This window comes from Perna viridis, chromosome 9 (genome assembly GCF_037379345.1).
Source record: "Perna viridis isolate PV_CMFRI_1.1 ecotype Kerala chromosome 9, ASM3737934v1, whole genome shotgun sequence".
NCBI lineage: Eukaryota > Metazoa > Mollusca > Bivalvia > Mytilida > Mytilidae > Perna > Perna viridis.
The window spans coordinates 23,882,278-23,899,648 of NC_142453.1; the positions used below are offsets into that span (position 1 = coordinate 23,882,278).

Consider the following 17,371-nt stretch of genomic DNA (forward strand, 5'->3'; position numbering starts at 1 on the left):
TTTTATTATCACTAATTGATGACAGCAGACCCTGTCTTTCCGAGCACATCTACTGCTAAAATCAAACCTGTGTAAATCGAACCCTGAATAAACCAAAGAACCTGTCCAATACAGAACATTTCTTAACTCACTTTACATGTGTTTATGAATGTATTTAGATTCTTGAACCGACTCGTGTCTAAAAAAAATTGATACAGGCCGAAAGGAGATCGGTTTAGACAGGTTTCATTGTATAATATAACCGAATTAAACATTGACTTACCGGACAAATTGTATAATATAGCCGAATTAAACCGTGTCTTACGGGACAAATTGTATAATATAGCCGAATTAAACAATGTCTTACCGGACAAGTTGTATAATATAGCCGAATTAAACAGTCTTACCGGACAAATTGTATAATATAGCCGAATTGAACCGTGTCTTACCGGACAAATTATTATTGCTTATATTGCCGAAAAAGATAAGTTTGTTGTAAGCAAAATTAGACCAAATGCCAAAAAAGTGTCCGGTTGTAAGGAAGTGTGAATAATTCCCCGGTCGCGTCTTTTTTCTTTTAAATGGAACGAATAGCAAACAAGCACAAAATTGTTCTGTTTCTAAATATTTGTTTGTGCAAATTTTGCAATTATTTGTATTTACATGCCTGGGTGTGATAAATGTATTTATCAAGGATTTTTTCGCCCCCCCCCCCTTTTTAGTTGTCTCTCTGGATCCGCCACTGAGCAACGTTAGGTTTATTAAACCTTGACATAAAACCGCAAAAAAACGGTTTTTTTTTTTTTGGCAAGTTCTAACCGTTTTAAAATATGGAGACTTGAATTTAGGTGTATCAGAATGATCGACGCCATTTCATTTTGGAAATAGCAGAACAATATTTAATGGCTAAATAAAACAATGCAAGAACGTTCTGGATAATATTTATAAAGTTTTATGAGGACACTTTCTTTACTCTATACACCATATACATGTATCTAATATAAGTACATGTCCTGACATTTGATTTAAACCTGTCGTTAACAAAATGATATGAATGGCCTTTCAAACATTCAAAATTAAATTTTGTCATTCTATATATCGCCGTATGAACTTCTCGTACATTAGTGATAGGGAAGGCAAATATAAAGAATTTCTTAAAGGGACACTAATATCTATTGTACATATTCTTGCCACAATAAATGCATATTTACTTGATAAATAGGCCTATATTAATGTCCACAATTCATTTACACCATGTGAGGCCAGGAAGGCGTTTTGTGATCGTACATGTTGACAGCCCACGGAAAACTGCATATGTAAGTATTACATAACCATTCTAAGATAAACAACTGATTTTATTTGAGTTTTGGTAGGTTTTGGGTCAGAAACGATGTAAGTAGTACAGTTTCATGGCAAGTTATTACTCAATATGTGTTTAAGGTATAAAGAAACGACACTAAAGCTATAGGCACGCAAATGTTATACATGCATGCACTTCATATCAGTAGCATGTTATGGATGCTTGTTAAATCTTATGAAAGCGTCCAATTGGGGATCCGAAAAAGGGTAGAGGTGACTGAGGAGTTTGAATCGAACCCCCTTTTTATTGAATAAGTTTTGTTAATTTTATGCAGTGGTGGGAAAATGAGATTGGACCCCTCTGTTTAAATTTCTAAATCCGCACCAGGCATGCAACAAGTAACTTGATATCTTGCCTTCTAATCCCAAGCATGACCAAGCTCGGAAAAGCCCCCGGATTCGTTACATAGGCTGTGTAGGATAGAGAGAGAGAGAGTAAAACCTTTTTAAAATAAAAAAAAAAACACATAACAAGTTCGAACAGTGTTGTATCAAAGTACTAAATTCGTAATAAAATGAATGAATTTTAATAGTGCTTGAAAATGGTGAAACAGATCGTATTCCCAGGCCAATGACTAAGAAGCGTATGTTTTGTTTTGTTTTTGTTTTGTTTTGTTTTGTTTTGTTTTTTTTTTTTTTTTGTTTTTGTTTATGTTTTTTTTTTTTTTTTTGGTTTTTTTTGTTAGTTTTGGTTTTGTTTTATTTTAACCAATTAAGCTTTCTATTCTCATACATTTTTGTTATGTTAGATCACATATGATTGATAGTTAAATCAATATAAAAGGTAATATATTTTTCCGAACCGAAGTTATTCAGTTCTGTCTGCCTATGTATATATGGTGCGATCCAACTTAGCTATATGCACTTTGTAAAATAATATACGTTACTAAGTTAAATATAAGAGAGGAAAATTGGATGGGAAAATTCTTAACTGACGTTTTATTTCTAATTTCAATGAATCAAAAAGGTAATTAGAATACATCAACATGAAAAAGCACTTAAATCTATAACTTGTCTGATCATTCAGACGGATAAATATCTGTCGCTAATTTATACAGTACACCTTGGGTAAGCTTTTCACTTGCCACTTTTCTTGACGGAAGAAAGTACCTGATAAGCAAACGTTTCTATGGCCTTATTTGCATGCGATATTTAATGAAAGATCCAGTTAGGTTACTAAATCGTGTGAGTGCATAATGTCGCACATTGTAGCAACAAATAATTCAAATTTAATTGTGTTTTTTTGAATAACTGGCCAGGTGTAAATTACAAAAACCGCATAAGCCGTAGTGTAAACTTTGAAGCCATGGGCTTTGAAGACGATTATTTGCTACTCCGCCTGTTGCCTGTTGTATTCCCTCAATGCGCACTCTATGACTGTCTTTATCAATCGATTTTTTTCTTTGAAATTAGCCCCTTTAATGGCAATTAAAAGCACTTTTTTTCTGCTGGGGAAATTATAGGTTTCATTTTCTATTTAGTCTTTCAAATTTATTGAATTAAATGTCATGTTAAATATTTAAAAATCAATACGTTTTATTTACAAACGAATTATGGTTAATTGTTTTAATATGTTAATTGATAAAGATAATAGAAAATCACGATGGATGCCAATAAAACAGGTCAATGTTTCTAAACCTTGAAGCAAAACACTTTTTAACATAAAAAAAAACAAGATATAAGAAGACAAATTGTTAGATATTAGTTTAGGTTAGTTAAATTTTAAATAATGAGGAATTTAAATACCATGCAGTAATTGTTAAGAGTACGAAAATAAAAAAAAATACCGATGTCTCGCGCAAATAAAGCATATGAAACACTGCGTTCTGCTGCAAACTGTCGGGGTGGTTTTTTTTTTAAATTTCCATTCGCTTAATATCAAATATCATATGAAAACAGCGGTCATCTGTAGAAAAGACGAAGTCACAGTGCAAAGATTATCCATTAAAAGTATTGTACTTCCTAACTGTACATACAGTTGCTTTTTTATCTTTCTTTATTTAACATCCGAAACAACTAATGAACTGTCGATCCTAACTTTACAAAGAGCTGAATAACCCGATATCCTGGTTCTTGGAACCTTTAATATGAGGTTTTAAGTAATCAACTAGCATAGGTCCACTATATGTATCAGAGTATAATTTAAATCTTAATGATTCAAATGTCAAATGTTAAATCGCACTATTTATTGTCCTCTTTCAACGAATGGTGTCTGTGTTAAATGCCTGTATATTTTTATTATGCTTATAATGCATAATAAGATGTATATTCTCAATTTCAAAGCTTCTACACTACTGAACCCTAGCTCCAAGATTTAATTTGTAAGTAATATTGCTGTGTTACAATTCTCAGTACTGAACCCTAGCTCCAAGATTTGATCTGTAGGTAATAGAACTGTGTTGCAATTCTCAATACTGAACCCTAGCTCAAAGTTTGGACTGTAGTGAATAGAGCTGTGTTGCACTGCTCAGTACTGAACCCTAGCTCCAAGATTTGATCTGTAGGAAATGGAGCTGTGTTGCAATGCTTTGTATTGAACCCTAGCTCTAAGATTTGAACTGTAGGGAATAGAGCTGTGTTGCAATGCTCAGTACTGAACCCTAGCTCCAAGTTTGAACTGTAGGGAATAGAGCTGTGTTGCAATGCTTAGTACTGAACCCTAGCTCCAAGATTTGATCTGTAGGGAATAGAGCTGTGTTGCAATGCTTAGTACTGAACCCTAGCTCCATGATTTGATCTGTAGGGAATAGAGCTGTGTTGCAATGCTTAGTACTGACCCCTAGCTCCAAGATTTGAACTGTAGGGAATAGAGCTGTGTTGCAATGCTTAGTACTGAACCCTAGCTCCATGATTTGATCTGTAGGGAATAGAGCTGTGTTGCAATGCTTAGTACTGACCCCTAGCTCCAAGATTTGATCTGTAGGAAATGGAGCTGTGTTGCAATGCTTTGTATTGAACCCTAGCTCCAAGATTTGATCTGTAGGGAATAGAGCTGTGTTGCAATGCTTAGTACTGAACCCTAGCTCCAAGTTTGAACTGTAGGGAATAGAGCTGTGTTGCAATGCTTAGTACTGAACCCTAGCTCCAAGATTTGATCTGTAGGGAATAGAGCTGTGTTGCAATGCTTAGTACTGAACCCTAGCTCCAAGATTTGATCTGTAGGGAATAGAGCTGTGTTGCAATGCTTAGTACTGACCCCTAGCTCCATGATTTGAACTGTAGGTAATAAAGCTGTGTAGGAAATCGACAGCATACCAAAAAGAGCTTCAAATTCTATAGCGACTATATTTCTCATGCCTTGTAAAATGTAAAAAATAGTAATAAAATTTCGGGATGTTACGTAGTTAAATTGAGAAGGAAATCAAGGTAACCAGGATTTGGAAGGTACATGTAACAACAAAACATAATCCGACAATGTCAGTGGCGGATCCATGGGTGCAGGGGGTTGGCACACCTCCATTTATTGAATTTTGTTTTCATTTTCATGTGTAAAAATGACAAAAAGTGGCATAGAATGTCCTGGCAACCTTCCTTATGTCTGTAGAACCCCTCCTTTTCAAAGTGTGTGGATCAGCCCAGGAAATTGTAACGACTGCACAAAGAAAATAGTCTAATACAACAAAGAACATGAAGTAGTTAAAACAAAACACGCACATAGAAATAAAAGTATATGAGACAAACCGGACTCTACTGAATTTGAGAACGTGGACCAGGTGCATCGGTAGGGGCAGCCTCCTCTTTTCAAGAAACACCCGCCGAGTTGGTATGAAAATGTCACGCCCAGAGTAGACAAAAGATGAAAGAAAAACAAGACACTGTGAACAAATTGGCTCCCATTATGCATATGTACACTGTTTCTTGATGATGAACAACTTTAAATTATTACCTATTCAATCCTAAACGTAAAGCGACGATAATGAAATATCAATAATTGAAAATAAAAATATAAGTGGAAAAATAAAGGCAAACAGCATAAATACGAAAATAAGAATACAGTACCTATAAGACAATGCAGGCCCTATATCGAAAAACGACCGGACTCAATACAAGCATTTCAATTCCGGTGACTTCTGATTCCGATGTTGTACTTTGATCTTGTTCTGGAATTTAAAAAAAAAGCACAATATAAAACGGATAATTCTAGAAGTAACGGTAATAAACACAAACTTAACCAATGTCATTAAAAGTACGTGCTCTGAAATCCCGATTTCAGTGTGTCTGGAAGTTAACCTGTAATAGAGAGTAAGGATCTTTACTTGTTTCGTATTTTTGCCAAAGCTCACATCTTGTAATTTTGTCAAATCATAAAGAAAAATAAATCCTAGTTATGTTAAATTGTTAAAGGCATAATTTTAATTAATAAATATATTTTTTTTAACTATATACGAAGATAAATAAATCTTAATTAATGTAAAACTGTAAATGACATAAAATGTTGCTACATGTACATTCAACTTCGTCCTCTTACAGGTTACGCCTGCCTCATGTTATTTGTACTTTCGTTGACACTCAAATAATTGATTATAGAAAGTGTTTCTTTTTTATTGAGTTCACTGGTCATATAATAGTGTAAATAGTGTACTTTCCCATCAGAAACGGAAGGGCTAATGAATGCTAGGCATGGCAAAGAAGTGCCGTCAACATCGTAAACCCTTGTGCCAGTTAACTCATTTTGTACCTGTGGGACAGTGTCTTACTTTGAATTAAAACCACAATTTGAAAATAATGTGCATTTAAATTTGATATTGAAACGTGAAAAATGAATACTCCCTAGCAGAAAACTAGTTTCCTGAGATATAAACATATGATTTTTGTCATGAGATTCATATACCTGATCGTCTGAAACAAATTGAATTAATAAGTAATCCTGGCTACCTAGATTTGTCAAGATGTCCCATAGCGACACAATGATCCACCTCTTAATAGTGAATAAGAAATCAAGTTTCGCTTTAACGACTATTTCTCAATTGGTCGTAGTAGTTGCCGCCATATCATTTCACCAATACACAATGTATTAGAAACAATGTCATTTCATAATGTTATCTGTCATAATATGGACGTGTCAATTTCAGTTTTCACTTTATGGTTGAATCATGATAACATCTGTGATATCTGTCTATTTCATTATAAGTATTCAAAAGATTCAGGCAAAATTGATACTTCGATTTGCTTAAAATCTGACAAAATAATCGAATTTCCGTATGATATCAAGCTAATCACACATTGGCAAATGAATTTTCTGTAAAGTTTCAACCCGAAAGAAAGCAATAGGATAATTAATTGGTGAGCATAACACAGAAGATATTACTCACAAGCGTCGCAAAATGTAATGACGTTTACTGTATAATTTAAGTTAAGCACATGCTACAACCGAGCATCGCAATTATACATTTGTCTTACGTTCGTTAAGTCATTTAAAAAGGAGGACAGCTAAAAGGGATGAGATAGAACAGGTAAAACAGTTGTCCAATTAAAAAAAATAGCGATTAAGCGTACCCGATCAAGAGACTGTAAATAATTCTTTTTTTTTCTCTTGGTTTTCGAATTGCATATTTTAAGTTAAATAAATTCATATGCTACTTTCACTTTGAATTCAGTTGTAGGCTGCGCCTAACTCATATTAAATATACAGTAAATGTCATTGCATTTTGCGACGCTTGTGAGAAATTTCTTGTTTTATTCTCACTTCCTAGACCCATTTCTGTTGGCCTGTCTGATACCTGTCCCGATTTATCAGAACGTTTATCGTTAGCCTCGCATGCGATGCTCGGTAATAAGTTAAACACAACCTAAAAACCGTGTATAAAAGATAGGGATGATTAAAGACATGAAAGGGTATGTGTCTATTATTTCAGTCATTTTCAACATCGTATATCCAGAAAGGGTCCCGACAATATCGACCCGCGGACATCTCGGTTCGTGACCACTCGGACCGTAATGAGAATGTTTAAATTGATACAATTTTTACTATCTGTGTTTAAAAATGGCGTCATTTGATAAAGTATATTTGTGAAGTTTTATATTGACTTTATACTTCTTTGCATTCATGATGCATTCATGACATTATCTGGTTCAAATTCACAATGACTTAAGATTTTAATTTCATCATTAAAACTAAGGGCAAAGTTATTCATGAAAATGTTTTCAGATACTTCTCATACAATAAATTCACAAATTATTGAATTAAAATAAGTTTTAGAAAAATTTATTCACGGGCCAAGAAGTTTGCACAAATGGGTCTCTCTCTCTCTCTCTCTCTCTCTCTCTCTCTCTCTCTCTCTCTCTCTCTCTCTCTCTCTCTCTCTCTCTCTCTCTCTCTCTCTCTGTGATTCAGAATACATACATAATATGCAAAAAAGTAAAAGAAACGTTAAATAAGGAAAATAATTTGTTCACGATTTCATAAAAAGCCGCCCCAAAAATAGCTACGATAAAGTCTACTCTTTTTAAATAGCGATATTAAATATTTTTTTAAGTATGTTCGAATCTTTCAAACAATCTGAATGCTATCAATTCTAACCACGATTGTCAAAAGTAAAGTCCTTTCACTTGTAATAAATATTATTCGCAACTGCCATTTAGTTTGTAATTTGCTGTACAAATAAACACTGAATCCAGTAATTTGATTGGACATAGTTATGTGTGTATCCCCATTCATTTATTGTCAATAGATACACACCGCTGTATAAATGAAAAACGCATGTTTATTTGAGGAAATGTTTCTTTTTTCGAAAAGGTATCTTTGAATTCAATTATAAAGTGTGAATAGCCAAAATTTCTTCTACATTGTAAAAAAAAGATATGTTGTTTTGATGAATGTTCTTTTCCGTAAACAATGTTATTAAGTGTAAGTATTTTTGTAGGAATCGGCAAAATGGGCAGAACAGAAGCATGCCTGTCAAAACCCCACCGATCGGACAATAAAATATCACTCAAAGAATCTCCCTCTATCGGAAAAGACCAATATTTGATTTCTGTATCATTGGATTTGCTCGTAAATTTTTCAATAAAATGTTAGAAAAATGAGGTTTTTGACAGAGGTATCTGCCTTTCATTTGTTCATTTACAGTGCATTTCAATGGAATTGCAGCAACATGATATGGAAAATCTTGTTTTTTTACGTGATTTTCTTCCTGAAAAATAGTCAAATTACACTATCAAAATGATGGTTATTTTATACCATGTTTCACCCACTGCCTGATTATAACAAAGACTGACACAGTATTGAAATCTCCTTTCTGACAATATTTGTATCCTCCAAACTGCACGATTCTTAAGTGAATGTCCTTCGTGATTTAATCTACACATATAACATGCAAGACTTTGGGATTCTTTTTCAGAAAATTGATATAAAACTTAAGTTCATGTAAACTTGAAACTTTATGATCTGTGTGTTTGAAAATAACGATGTTGATAAAACTAGACCAGAATCCGTTGTGAAGAAAATGACATAACCAATACCTAGTTATCTGTGATTCCTTTTTGTCAATGTAATATTCAACGTAATATTTTTTTTCGTTTAGATACTGGCTGACTGAATATATTGCACACTGTATATTACTACAGTAATTCCATACAATTCGAAAATAACTTGTTTTTTTTAATATAACCTTGTATTTCATCGTTTTATTTAAGTTATATATATATACCGTAGATCATTTAATCATTAATTCTTGACATACTAGTGAAGGAGTGAAATGATAATAAATTTATTACCTTATCGATAAAAAATAAGCTAAATATCTTCCGTCATAGAATAGAGATATTTTTTTAAAATTTGCATAATGCATTTTATCACATCATCAATCATTATTATCATTGTATTTTAAATCACCACAATTCATAGCTTCATACATTGTATTGATTTATAATATAATTCATTAGAGAGTGCAAATATCGAAAATATTTTCACGCGTGAACAGAGTAGTTTGATGACGAGTGAGTCGCCCGTATCCTCTTCACTTGTAGATTGAGTTTTCCACATTGTTTTAATAATTGCTGTATTTATCAAATGAAAACATGTTTTAACTTCAAAACTTTAACTTGACTTTGTAAATAATACAATAATGACTTCAGTGACTCTGTAAGTGAACTCTTGACACTTGTCATAAGTTAGCTTGACCTCCATGCAGTGTCGTGTATAACTTTATAAATGCATGGTCAAAATTACAAATTTAAAATTCTGCAGTAGCTCTGATGAAAGCATAATTTACTGAAATAGCCTATCCGTCACAAGAACAAATGCGTTTTCATCGGGCATTACCAATCAACACCTATTCAAATATGCTATGTCAATAAGGTTTTGTTCAGGTTCTAAATGAGAAAGCCTCTTGGAACTATAGAAAGTTTACGAATCAACTACATCTGTAATTATTTTTTAATTCTTTAAAACTACCTGAAGATGTACTTTTATCAAAATTATGTCAGAGTAACTTTTACAAGAACTACAGCAAACTATTTAAGCTTTCTGTGGTTACCGATTCTCGTGATAACCCTGAATTTTATACACTTTTTAGATCAAATGCACAAATTTAAATCCCAGTGCATGTTGAATTTTACATAAACAATGTTAAAATACCAAGTTTAGGTAAGATGATACATTCACAACTAAAAGTACTTTCATTAAACCTTAGCGTAAAGTAATACACCCGTTCTACAATTTGGCGTGCATATCTGTACACCACAATCACACGAATATTTATAACTTGAGCACTTATGAATGGGTAGAAATTAAGATAAGCGATGTGAATTCGGAAGATTTGTATCTTACTACAGGTGTTATTTATGATGCAAAATGCAACATAATTAGGAGATGTCTTAATGCTCTGGTAAGCAAATAATTATTCGTAATTTAGAAATTATATTATCTATATAATATATTATCTGCCTTTATGAAAATTCTTAATGACAGAATGTAATTATTCATTGATTAATACAGGATTAATTTGTTCCTCCAGTAATACCTTGTACATTATAGCGATAAAAGTCATCTATACTGTTAAGAAAGATCATATTTTAGACAATACCCCAAAAAGGTTGTACGATTGACATCATGATCCTTTTGAAGCAATATGACATGCCAGTCTCCACTACAATGACTGATTTATTCCATTTGTCTTATTTCTTGACTTGTTTTCTTTTTTCGTTTCGGTCGAAACGTTTTGGATTTTTTTCTAGAATAGGACGCTTACACAGATAACATACATGACCAAATATTTTTTGTGGCGGCAAGGGTTTTCATTTCCTGTTAGTTTTATCTGTTATTTTGGGTTTTTTTTGTTTGTTTGTTTTCGTTTGTTTTGTTTTGTTTTGTTTTTTTTATTTTTTTTATTTTTTTTTTTTGGGGGGGGGGATTTCTTTTCGTAGATATTGTTCATTATCTTTTTTTCCGCTTCCCAATATTATCTTGACTTTTGCATGTTTGATATTGCTTCAGTAGAGTGCATTCTGGATTTTTATATTTATTGATTTGTTTGACATTGCTTCAGTAGAGCGCATTCTGGATTTTTATATTTATTGATTTGTTTGACATTGCTTCAGTAGAGCGCATTCTGGATTTTTATATTTATTGATTTGTTTGATATTGCTTCAGTAGAGTGGATTTTTATATTTATACGTATACTTTTTATATATGGGATATGTTTTTTGTTTTCTTTTTGATGTGGTGCGTCATCGATTAAAATACATGATTCTTAGAAGGCATCAAACATTTTGATTTGTAAGTCAGCTCTTTATTGATATCATTTTATATATTTTAAGTGATTTTGTTTTGTTCTGTTTTGTTTTTGTTTTTGTTTTTTTGTTTTTTGTTTTTTTTGGGTTTTTTTTTTTGTTTTTTGTTTGTTTTTTTTTAATTATTTGAGAAATTAAAAATATATGTTGCGTTTTCTTTTCCTCTTTCGTTTACCTCGGACTTTTTATGAGTAACTTGGCGGGTGTTTCTAGAAAAGCAGAGGACTGTTGTACTGGTGCACTTGGTCCTTGCCCCCAGTGGAGTCAGAGTTACTCATTTATTTTCGTTGCTTTGTATGTATTATTTTGGTTATTTCAAGTTCTTTGTTGTGTGTGTCAGTTTTCCATGTCTGGTCCTTGTCCTTGGATTACATTCTTTCAATTTCCGCTGGAATCTTTGTTCCTTTAATTACTCTTTGTTTCATGAAAATGTCTTGTTTATTGTCTGTTTCAATCGTTTTTTTTTATTCAGTTTCATCGCGTCGTTTGTTTATTAAGGCTTATAAAACATTCTATGTCATTAAAATTTTAATCAATGAGGTAAGGCATGAATCAATGCACCTAAGAACATTTTCAAGTGCATATTAATTTTTGTATTATTCAGATCCTTATCTATTGCGAAACTGGGTGCATTGACATATAACTTTCTTTTTTTAAGTGCAGTTGAAATTTTTATATCAAAGATTCCTATCTAAATTTCAAATTAATTCATCTTATTAATGTCGATATCCCCTGCCTCCTGTAATTCTGTAAACGCCAAAATTACATTCATTAAACGAGTCTGCAAACACGAACATTTCGAGCCATTTGATACACATGAAAGCTATGTGTTTGAAAGAAAACGGAAATATCACAGATAAAAGTTGAGGTAGAAAAGCCTTTCAACTTCAGAGAAAAAATCAAGACGTACTGACATGGTTCTGACACGGTTATTGTTCATAAACATACCTCAGCACTCAATGGGTTAATGAGTTAAGGATAAATAATCATAAGATCTATCAACCAATCAAATCAAATGTTGATAGAACTATGTGATATGAGTATTATTTACATAAAGATTAGCTCTCTGTTAACATAATAAATATACCTTCTGCCGAAGGTGTTTTCTTACGTGTATCAGATAATGATTTATCGCGTCAAAACCGTAATTTCTCCGAAATATGCATACCTTGGTGATAGTGAAATAGGCTAATGATCTTTGGAAGAAGCGTAAATGTCAGTCTCTGTAAGAATCAGGCAGTCGGTGAAACATGGTATGAATAGACCTATCATTTTGATTGTATAATTTGAGTATTTGTACCATCAGAATAAAAGAAAAAAATATTTTTCCATATCAAGTTGGTGCATTGAGTTATAATTTCATTGAAATGTACTGTGCATGTAAATGAACATTTCAAGGGCAAATAACTCTGTCAAAAATCTCATTTTTCAAACATTTTCTCAGATTGGTGGGTTTTTGACATGCATGTTTCTGCTTTTTCCCATTTTGCCTGATTCTTACAAACACTTACACTTAATGTGCTAAATTGTAAAAATACTGCAGATATATTTCTTACTGAATGTTTTATGTTTTGAATCCACCACTCTTAAAGACATAAATTAAATTTGCCTCTATGAAACACATTTTGCATATAGCCTATGATAAGTTTTTTTTAAATTTCCCTAAAATGCAGGAAGCGCACGAGATATCAAAATCTACTAATGACAAAACCTTTCAAAACAATGAATAACAGTAAAGAAAATAATTTCAACGCAATTCGCGTAAAACCTACAATACAGTTTATATGTAAATATTACTTTTCCTACATTTTAAGGAATGGAATATCAGATTTTGTCAATTGAGATATTTAAAAAGTAAAACTATCGAGAATGAAATATATGTTAATCAACGAGTTAAAATGTATGACGTCCTTTATCTTATTTACTGACACAATCATATTAACAATTGCAGCTTCCAAACTTTTGTGACGTCATATTCAGCCGAAACAACTTGTTTTAATGATTGATGTTACGATGTATTCCAGTGGTTTATCGGTAATTACACAAAAGGTCGAGAGATTCCTTAAAATCATCGACAGAATGAATATTTTTACATTTTTAATGTACAATGTGCTTTTAAAGTAAACTGTACTGTACGGGTTTCATTATGACTAAAATTCCTTGTAATATACAGATTCCTTTGTACTTACTACATAGTTTGTGGAAACATCTCTTACATTTTCTTTACGGGAAAGTTTTTATTTGCTTTGTTTAAATATTAACACATTCATATGCTAAATGTTAATGCTTGCAGGAAATTTCCTTTTTTTTCTCTTCCTCATTTTTTGAAATTGATGAAAAAGGATTAGGCTTCATAATTATTTTCCACCAGACGTTTGTTTCTATAAATATGTCCATCAATATTTTTACACCAATAAATATTAATTTACAATAGCAGAAATCCATTCAAAAGTCCAAATAGGTTTTCGAGTTTTGAATGGCAATAAAACCATATCATGCCTGAAAGTGATCATCTTGTTCCGCTTTATGTATCTTCAAAATACTTGTCGTGATATGTTGATGTCTACATTATATAATAAACAATGGTATCATTTTAAACGGCGAATAAAAACTTTGGCCCAGTTTTTATTATGCTATCAAGACAGCTTTTGAGACCAGATACTTGGCCTAAACTTAAACTGGGTCTAATATAGATTTGTTCAAGTTTGTAATACTCGATATGTGATGAAATCCTCTACCCCGATTTCTTTAAGCAAATGTGGTACCATTTTTCAAAATAGTAGATAAAAGAAAACATAGAATACTATAGTCATGTCCGACTTTCTGAACACATGTCTGTAGTACGTAATGGAGAACACGATCTTTTGCCGCTGCGTGGAGCTAGTTATTGATGTGTTTCAGAAACCCGATACGGAGAAAATCGGCCAGATAATTTTACATCTACAAACTTAGTACGAAATAACTAAATGTTTTACATGGGAAAGAGCAATATCGGCCAAATAATACTTGGCCAAAGTGCTTGCTGGAATGTGAAAACAAGAAATATAGACAATCGACGTACACAATTTGGAAAACGGAATAAAATACAATTACATATTAAAATAGAGAATGAGAAAGAAAAAACACTACAGCACTTGTAGAATGTTCTCCCACAAAAAAAACGAAACGACATTGGTTGAATTTAGCAAGCGAAGGAATTGTATTTTCTTTGTAACGAATTTATTTTGGCGACAGTGTCAATTAAAACCCAATGTCCACTATTTAAAATAACGTCACTAGCTATGACGAGAATAACAGCGCTGTTCAAAAACAGTTACTTTTAAGGAGGTAGACCTATGGTTAGAGAAATCGGTGATATGTTTGTATTATATTCAATTTCACCAAAGCCTGTCAAGCTTTCATTTTAAATAGAATGAAATCAGTCCAAGTTACTTTGATGCTTACATGAGATTGATGTAAAATGCTGAATACAAACGTTCCAATGATTTGTAAGAGTTATAATACAAGAAACACATTAATTTGATGTACCTCCTATCTAGACGTAGATAAAAAAAATGAATTTGTCTTTTTTTGTTTTGTTTTAATGTTATTCCAACAAATTCTCTTTAATAAACGTTTGCTCCGCGGTGCATATACTTCTTGATAGAAATTAGAGTATTTTCTTATATTTGGTTGTGTTTAAACATATTTTGTAATATGTTGTACTTGCACTTTAAAATCTGAAACTTAAAGTAAGAACTTACAAGTGTCCTTCAACTTTCAAATGTTCAGTACACGCAAGTTTCAATAACCTTCTACCGGATGTTTCATGCCAATTATGAAATCACACAAGTATAAAAAGTAACACGGGTCAATGTTACTTTTTTTCCAAGAAACACTGAGGTTAGCCTTTTATGTAACACATTAACGGCAGGTTGCTCAATAATGATTTTCTTTGTTAATTGGGCATAACGTTGTGTATAATTATCTCGCAATATAACATAATTATTATCCTTTAAACTAAGATTGTGGAATCAGCTAATCTTTTGTGCACGTCCAATAAATTTTAACTTGAAAAGTAGTTTAAGGCAAATGAAATGAAAACTTTTCTCATAAACTATATTTTTATTACCCGTAAGGTGCTCATTGTTCATGAACTTTATGTACTACCTTTACTTTTAATTGTTTCCTATCTGAATGCTTAAATGTAAGTGTTTGTAAGAATCAGTCAAAATTGGAAAAATCAGAAACATGCATGTCAAAACCACACCGATCTGACAATATGCTTTCTTTATTTAAAAAAAAAACATCATTTGTTCTCTGCATCACTGGATTCACTCATAAATTTTTTAATAGTCTTACAAAAATGAGGTTTTTGACAGAGTTATCTGCCCTTGAAATAATCATTTCCAGTGCATTTCAGTTCAGTTCTTGATTCGGTTGATGTATGTTAGAAGTGAATGTGTGGTTGTCTCTGAAATACAGATTTGTATACAGGGAAAGAAAGGAAATTGGTTACTTAAATTTATGGCGAATGTAGATAAACAAATCATCGTTTGTTCGGTAGGTTATCTGCATCATATATTGCCCTTACCAAAGAAATGTCTGAATTTTATGGATTGCCATGGGGTTTTGGGCAATATAGGCGTAGTTTTCTATCAACATTACGAGTAAGTAAAATCACTATTTGAATCATTGATATAAACTTTAATCGTTTAGATATACACGATATACTCGAAATTTTAACATTGTCGATTACAACTACAAATACTGTTCTATCAATTTATGAATTTACTAGCTTCATAAATACTTGAACAATATACTTGTTTTAAAAAGTCAAGATATGGGTAACTATGCTTAAGTATGAGAAATATACCGTTCTCGTCGAAGAAAGTAGACTCAGGAAAATAATATTATATGAAGTTTGCACTCTTTTTTAAAATATATAAGAACACCTTGACCCTTTTCTCTTTTAATTTACCAAGGTCATTATTTTTTGTTGTTTAATATCAAGAAGCAACTTACACGGTACCATAAACCGTGATATTTTCGGTTCGTCTTATTTCCCAGTGAATCTTATGCATCTACATTTGAGCAATCTTGAATCGAGATACTTCTTCATGGTATCACATTTCACATTTTTTAAAAACAATATTCAGTTCTATTTTTTTTATTATTATTACATGTAATCTTTTCGCGAAAAAATGCGAAAATTTAACTGTTTAAGTTTTGTGCATATCGATATCACTCTTATTTTTTAAGAAACATTTATCACTCAGAAAGTCTTGCATAATTTTAAGATTTGGATATGTTAAGTGTGGCTTTTTATAAGATTCATGCAGTTCAAGATTCATGGTTGAAAACAAAATCGGATAAAATATTACATATTGAGATAGGTACACAAATGTTGTTTTAGAGTTCGAAAATAGGAAAATGGCAGAAATACTTGTAATGAGTGTACCATGAAGTGGAAACAACTATAAAATACAAATTACTACAAAAAGTATAGAAATAGTCCAAAATAGAGAAAGCACCCTTGAGCGAAATAATAATGTCAGATGGGTGGGGTTTTGACATTCATGCTTTGAATTTTTCCCATTGAGCCTGATTCTTTCATAAACTTACCCGTTACTATAAATATTTGTCTTGTAAAATGATATTTCCAACATCTGATTTCAGACTTTTTAGCAGATCTATAAAAGGCACAAAAAATTATCATGAGACAGTCAGAGATAATGTTTTAGTGGATCACTATTTTATTGCCTGGTTTTTAGAAATAGCTGTACAACAGAAAGATTAAAATCCATATTGATTTCATATTTGGTAGTTCTACAATTATCAATAGTTTTCAAATTAAGGACCCTTTCAACAAAGTGCCACCTTTAGATTTATTTTAGCGATCGTTTAACTGCTTTAGAGTTTGTATTTTGTTTTGTTTGATGCATTACACTATTACATTGGCAGATATTTGACTTATGATACCTTTAAACAATTAGTAATGATTAGAACCGTAACAATCTGAGAACTCAATGATAGAGGAGCTATTAAGTTTGATTTTTAGAAGTAATTATTTACCGTCAAACCTGAAATATACGAACCATGACTAAATGGGAATATGTAACTCTAAGCAAATTCAAAACTCACAATTCCCATCGGAAATACCTGTTACAAGACAGTACCATTGAAGGTGTTTCAAACGTACCTTTTTTTTTTTTTTTTTTTTTGCTTTGACATATTTTGTACTGACCTACCTTTTTGGATATTCCGTTAGACTATTGGATAGAGTATTTTATTATTATCTTTTATTTCCAACAATGTTTCT

General features: G+C 32.0%; 1 protein-coding gene across 3 annotated transcripts in view; it reads left to right on the top strand.

Moving 5' to 3' along the window:
• Positions 1 to 24: 24 nt before the first annotated feature.
• The window catches only part of LOC148607426 (sodium-dependent dopamine transporter-like), a 58,621-nt gene continuing 41,274 nt past the window's right edge, over positions 25 to 17,371 (top strand). The window contains exon 1 of one of the 3 annotated variants that reach the window (XM_088547275.1): positions 25 to 1,295. The gene's annotated coding sequence lies outside the window, so the exon portion shown is untranslated. Of the gene's footprint in view, positions 1,296 to 9,991; positions 10,167 to 11,028; positions 11,057 to 17,371 lie in introns of those variants that run through there. The other 2 variants (XM_088547272.1, XM_088547273.1) reach the window with 2 other exon arrangements.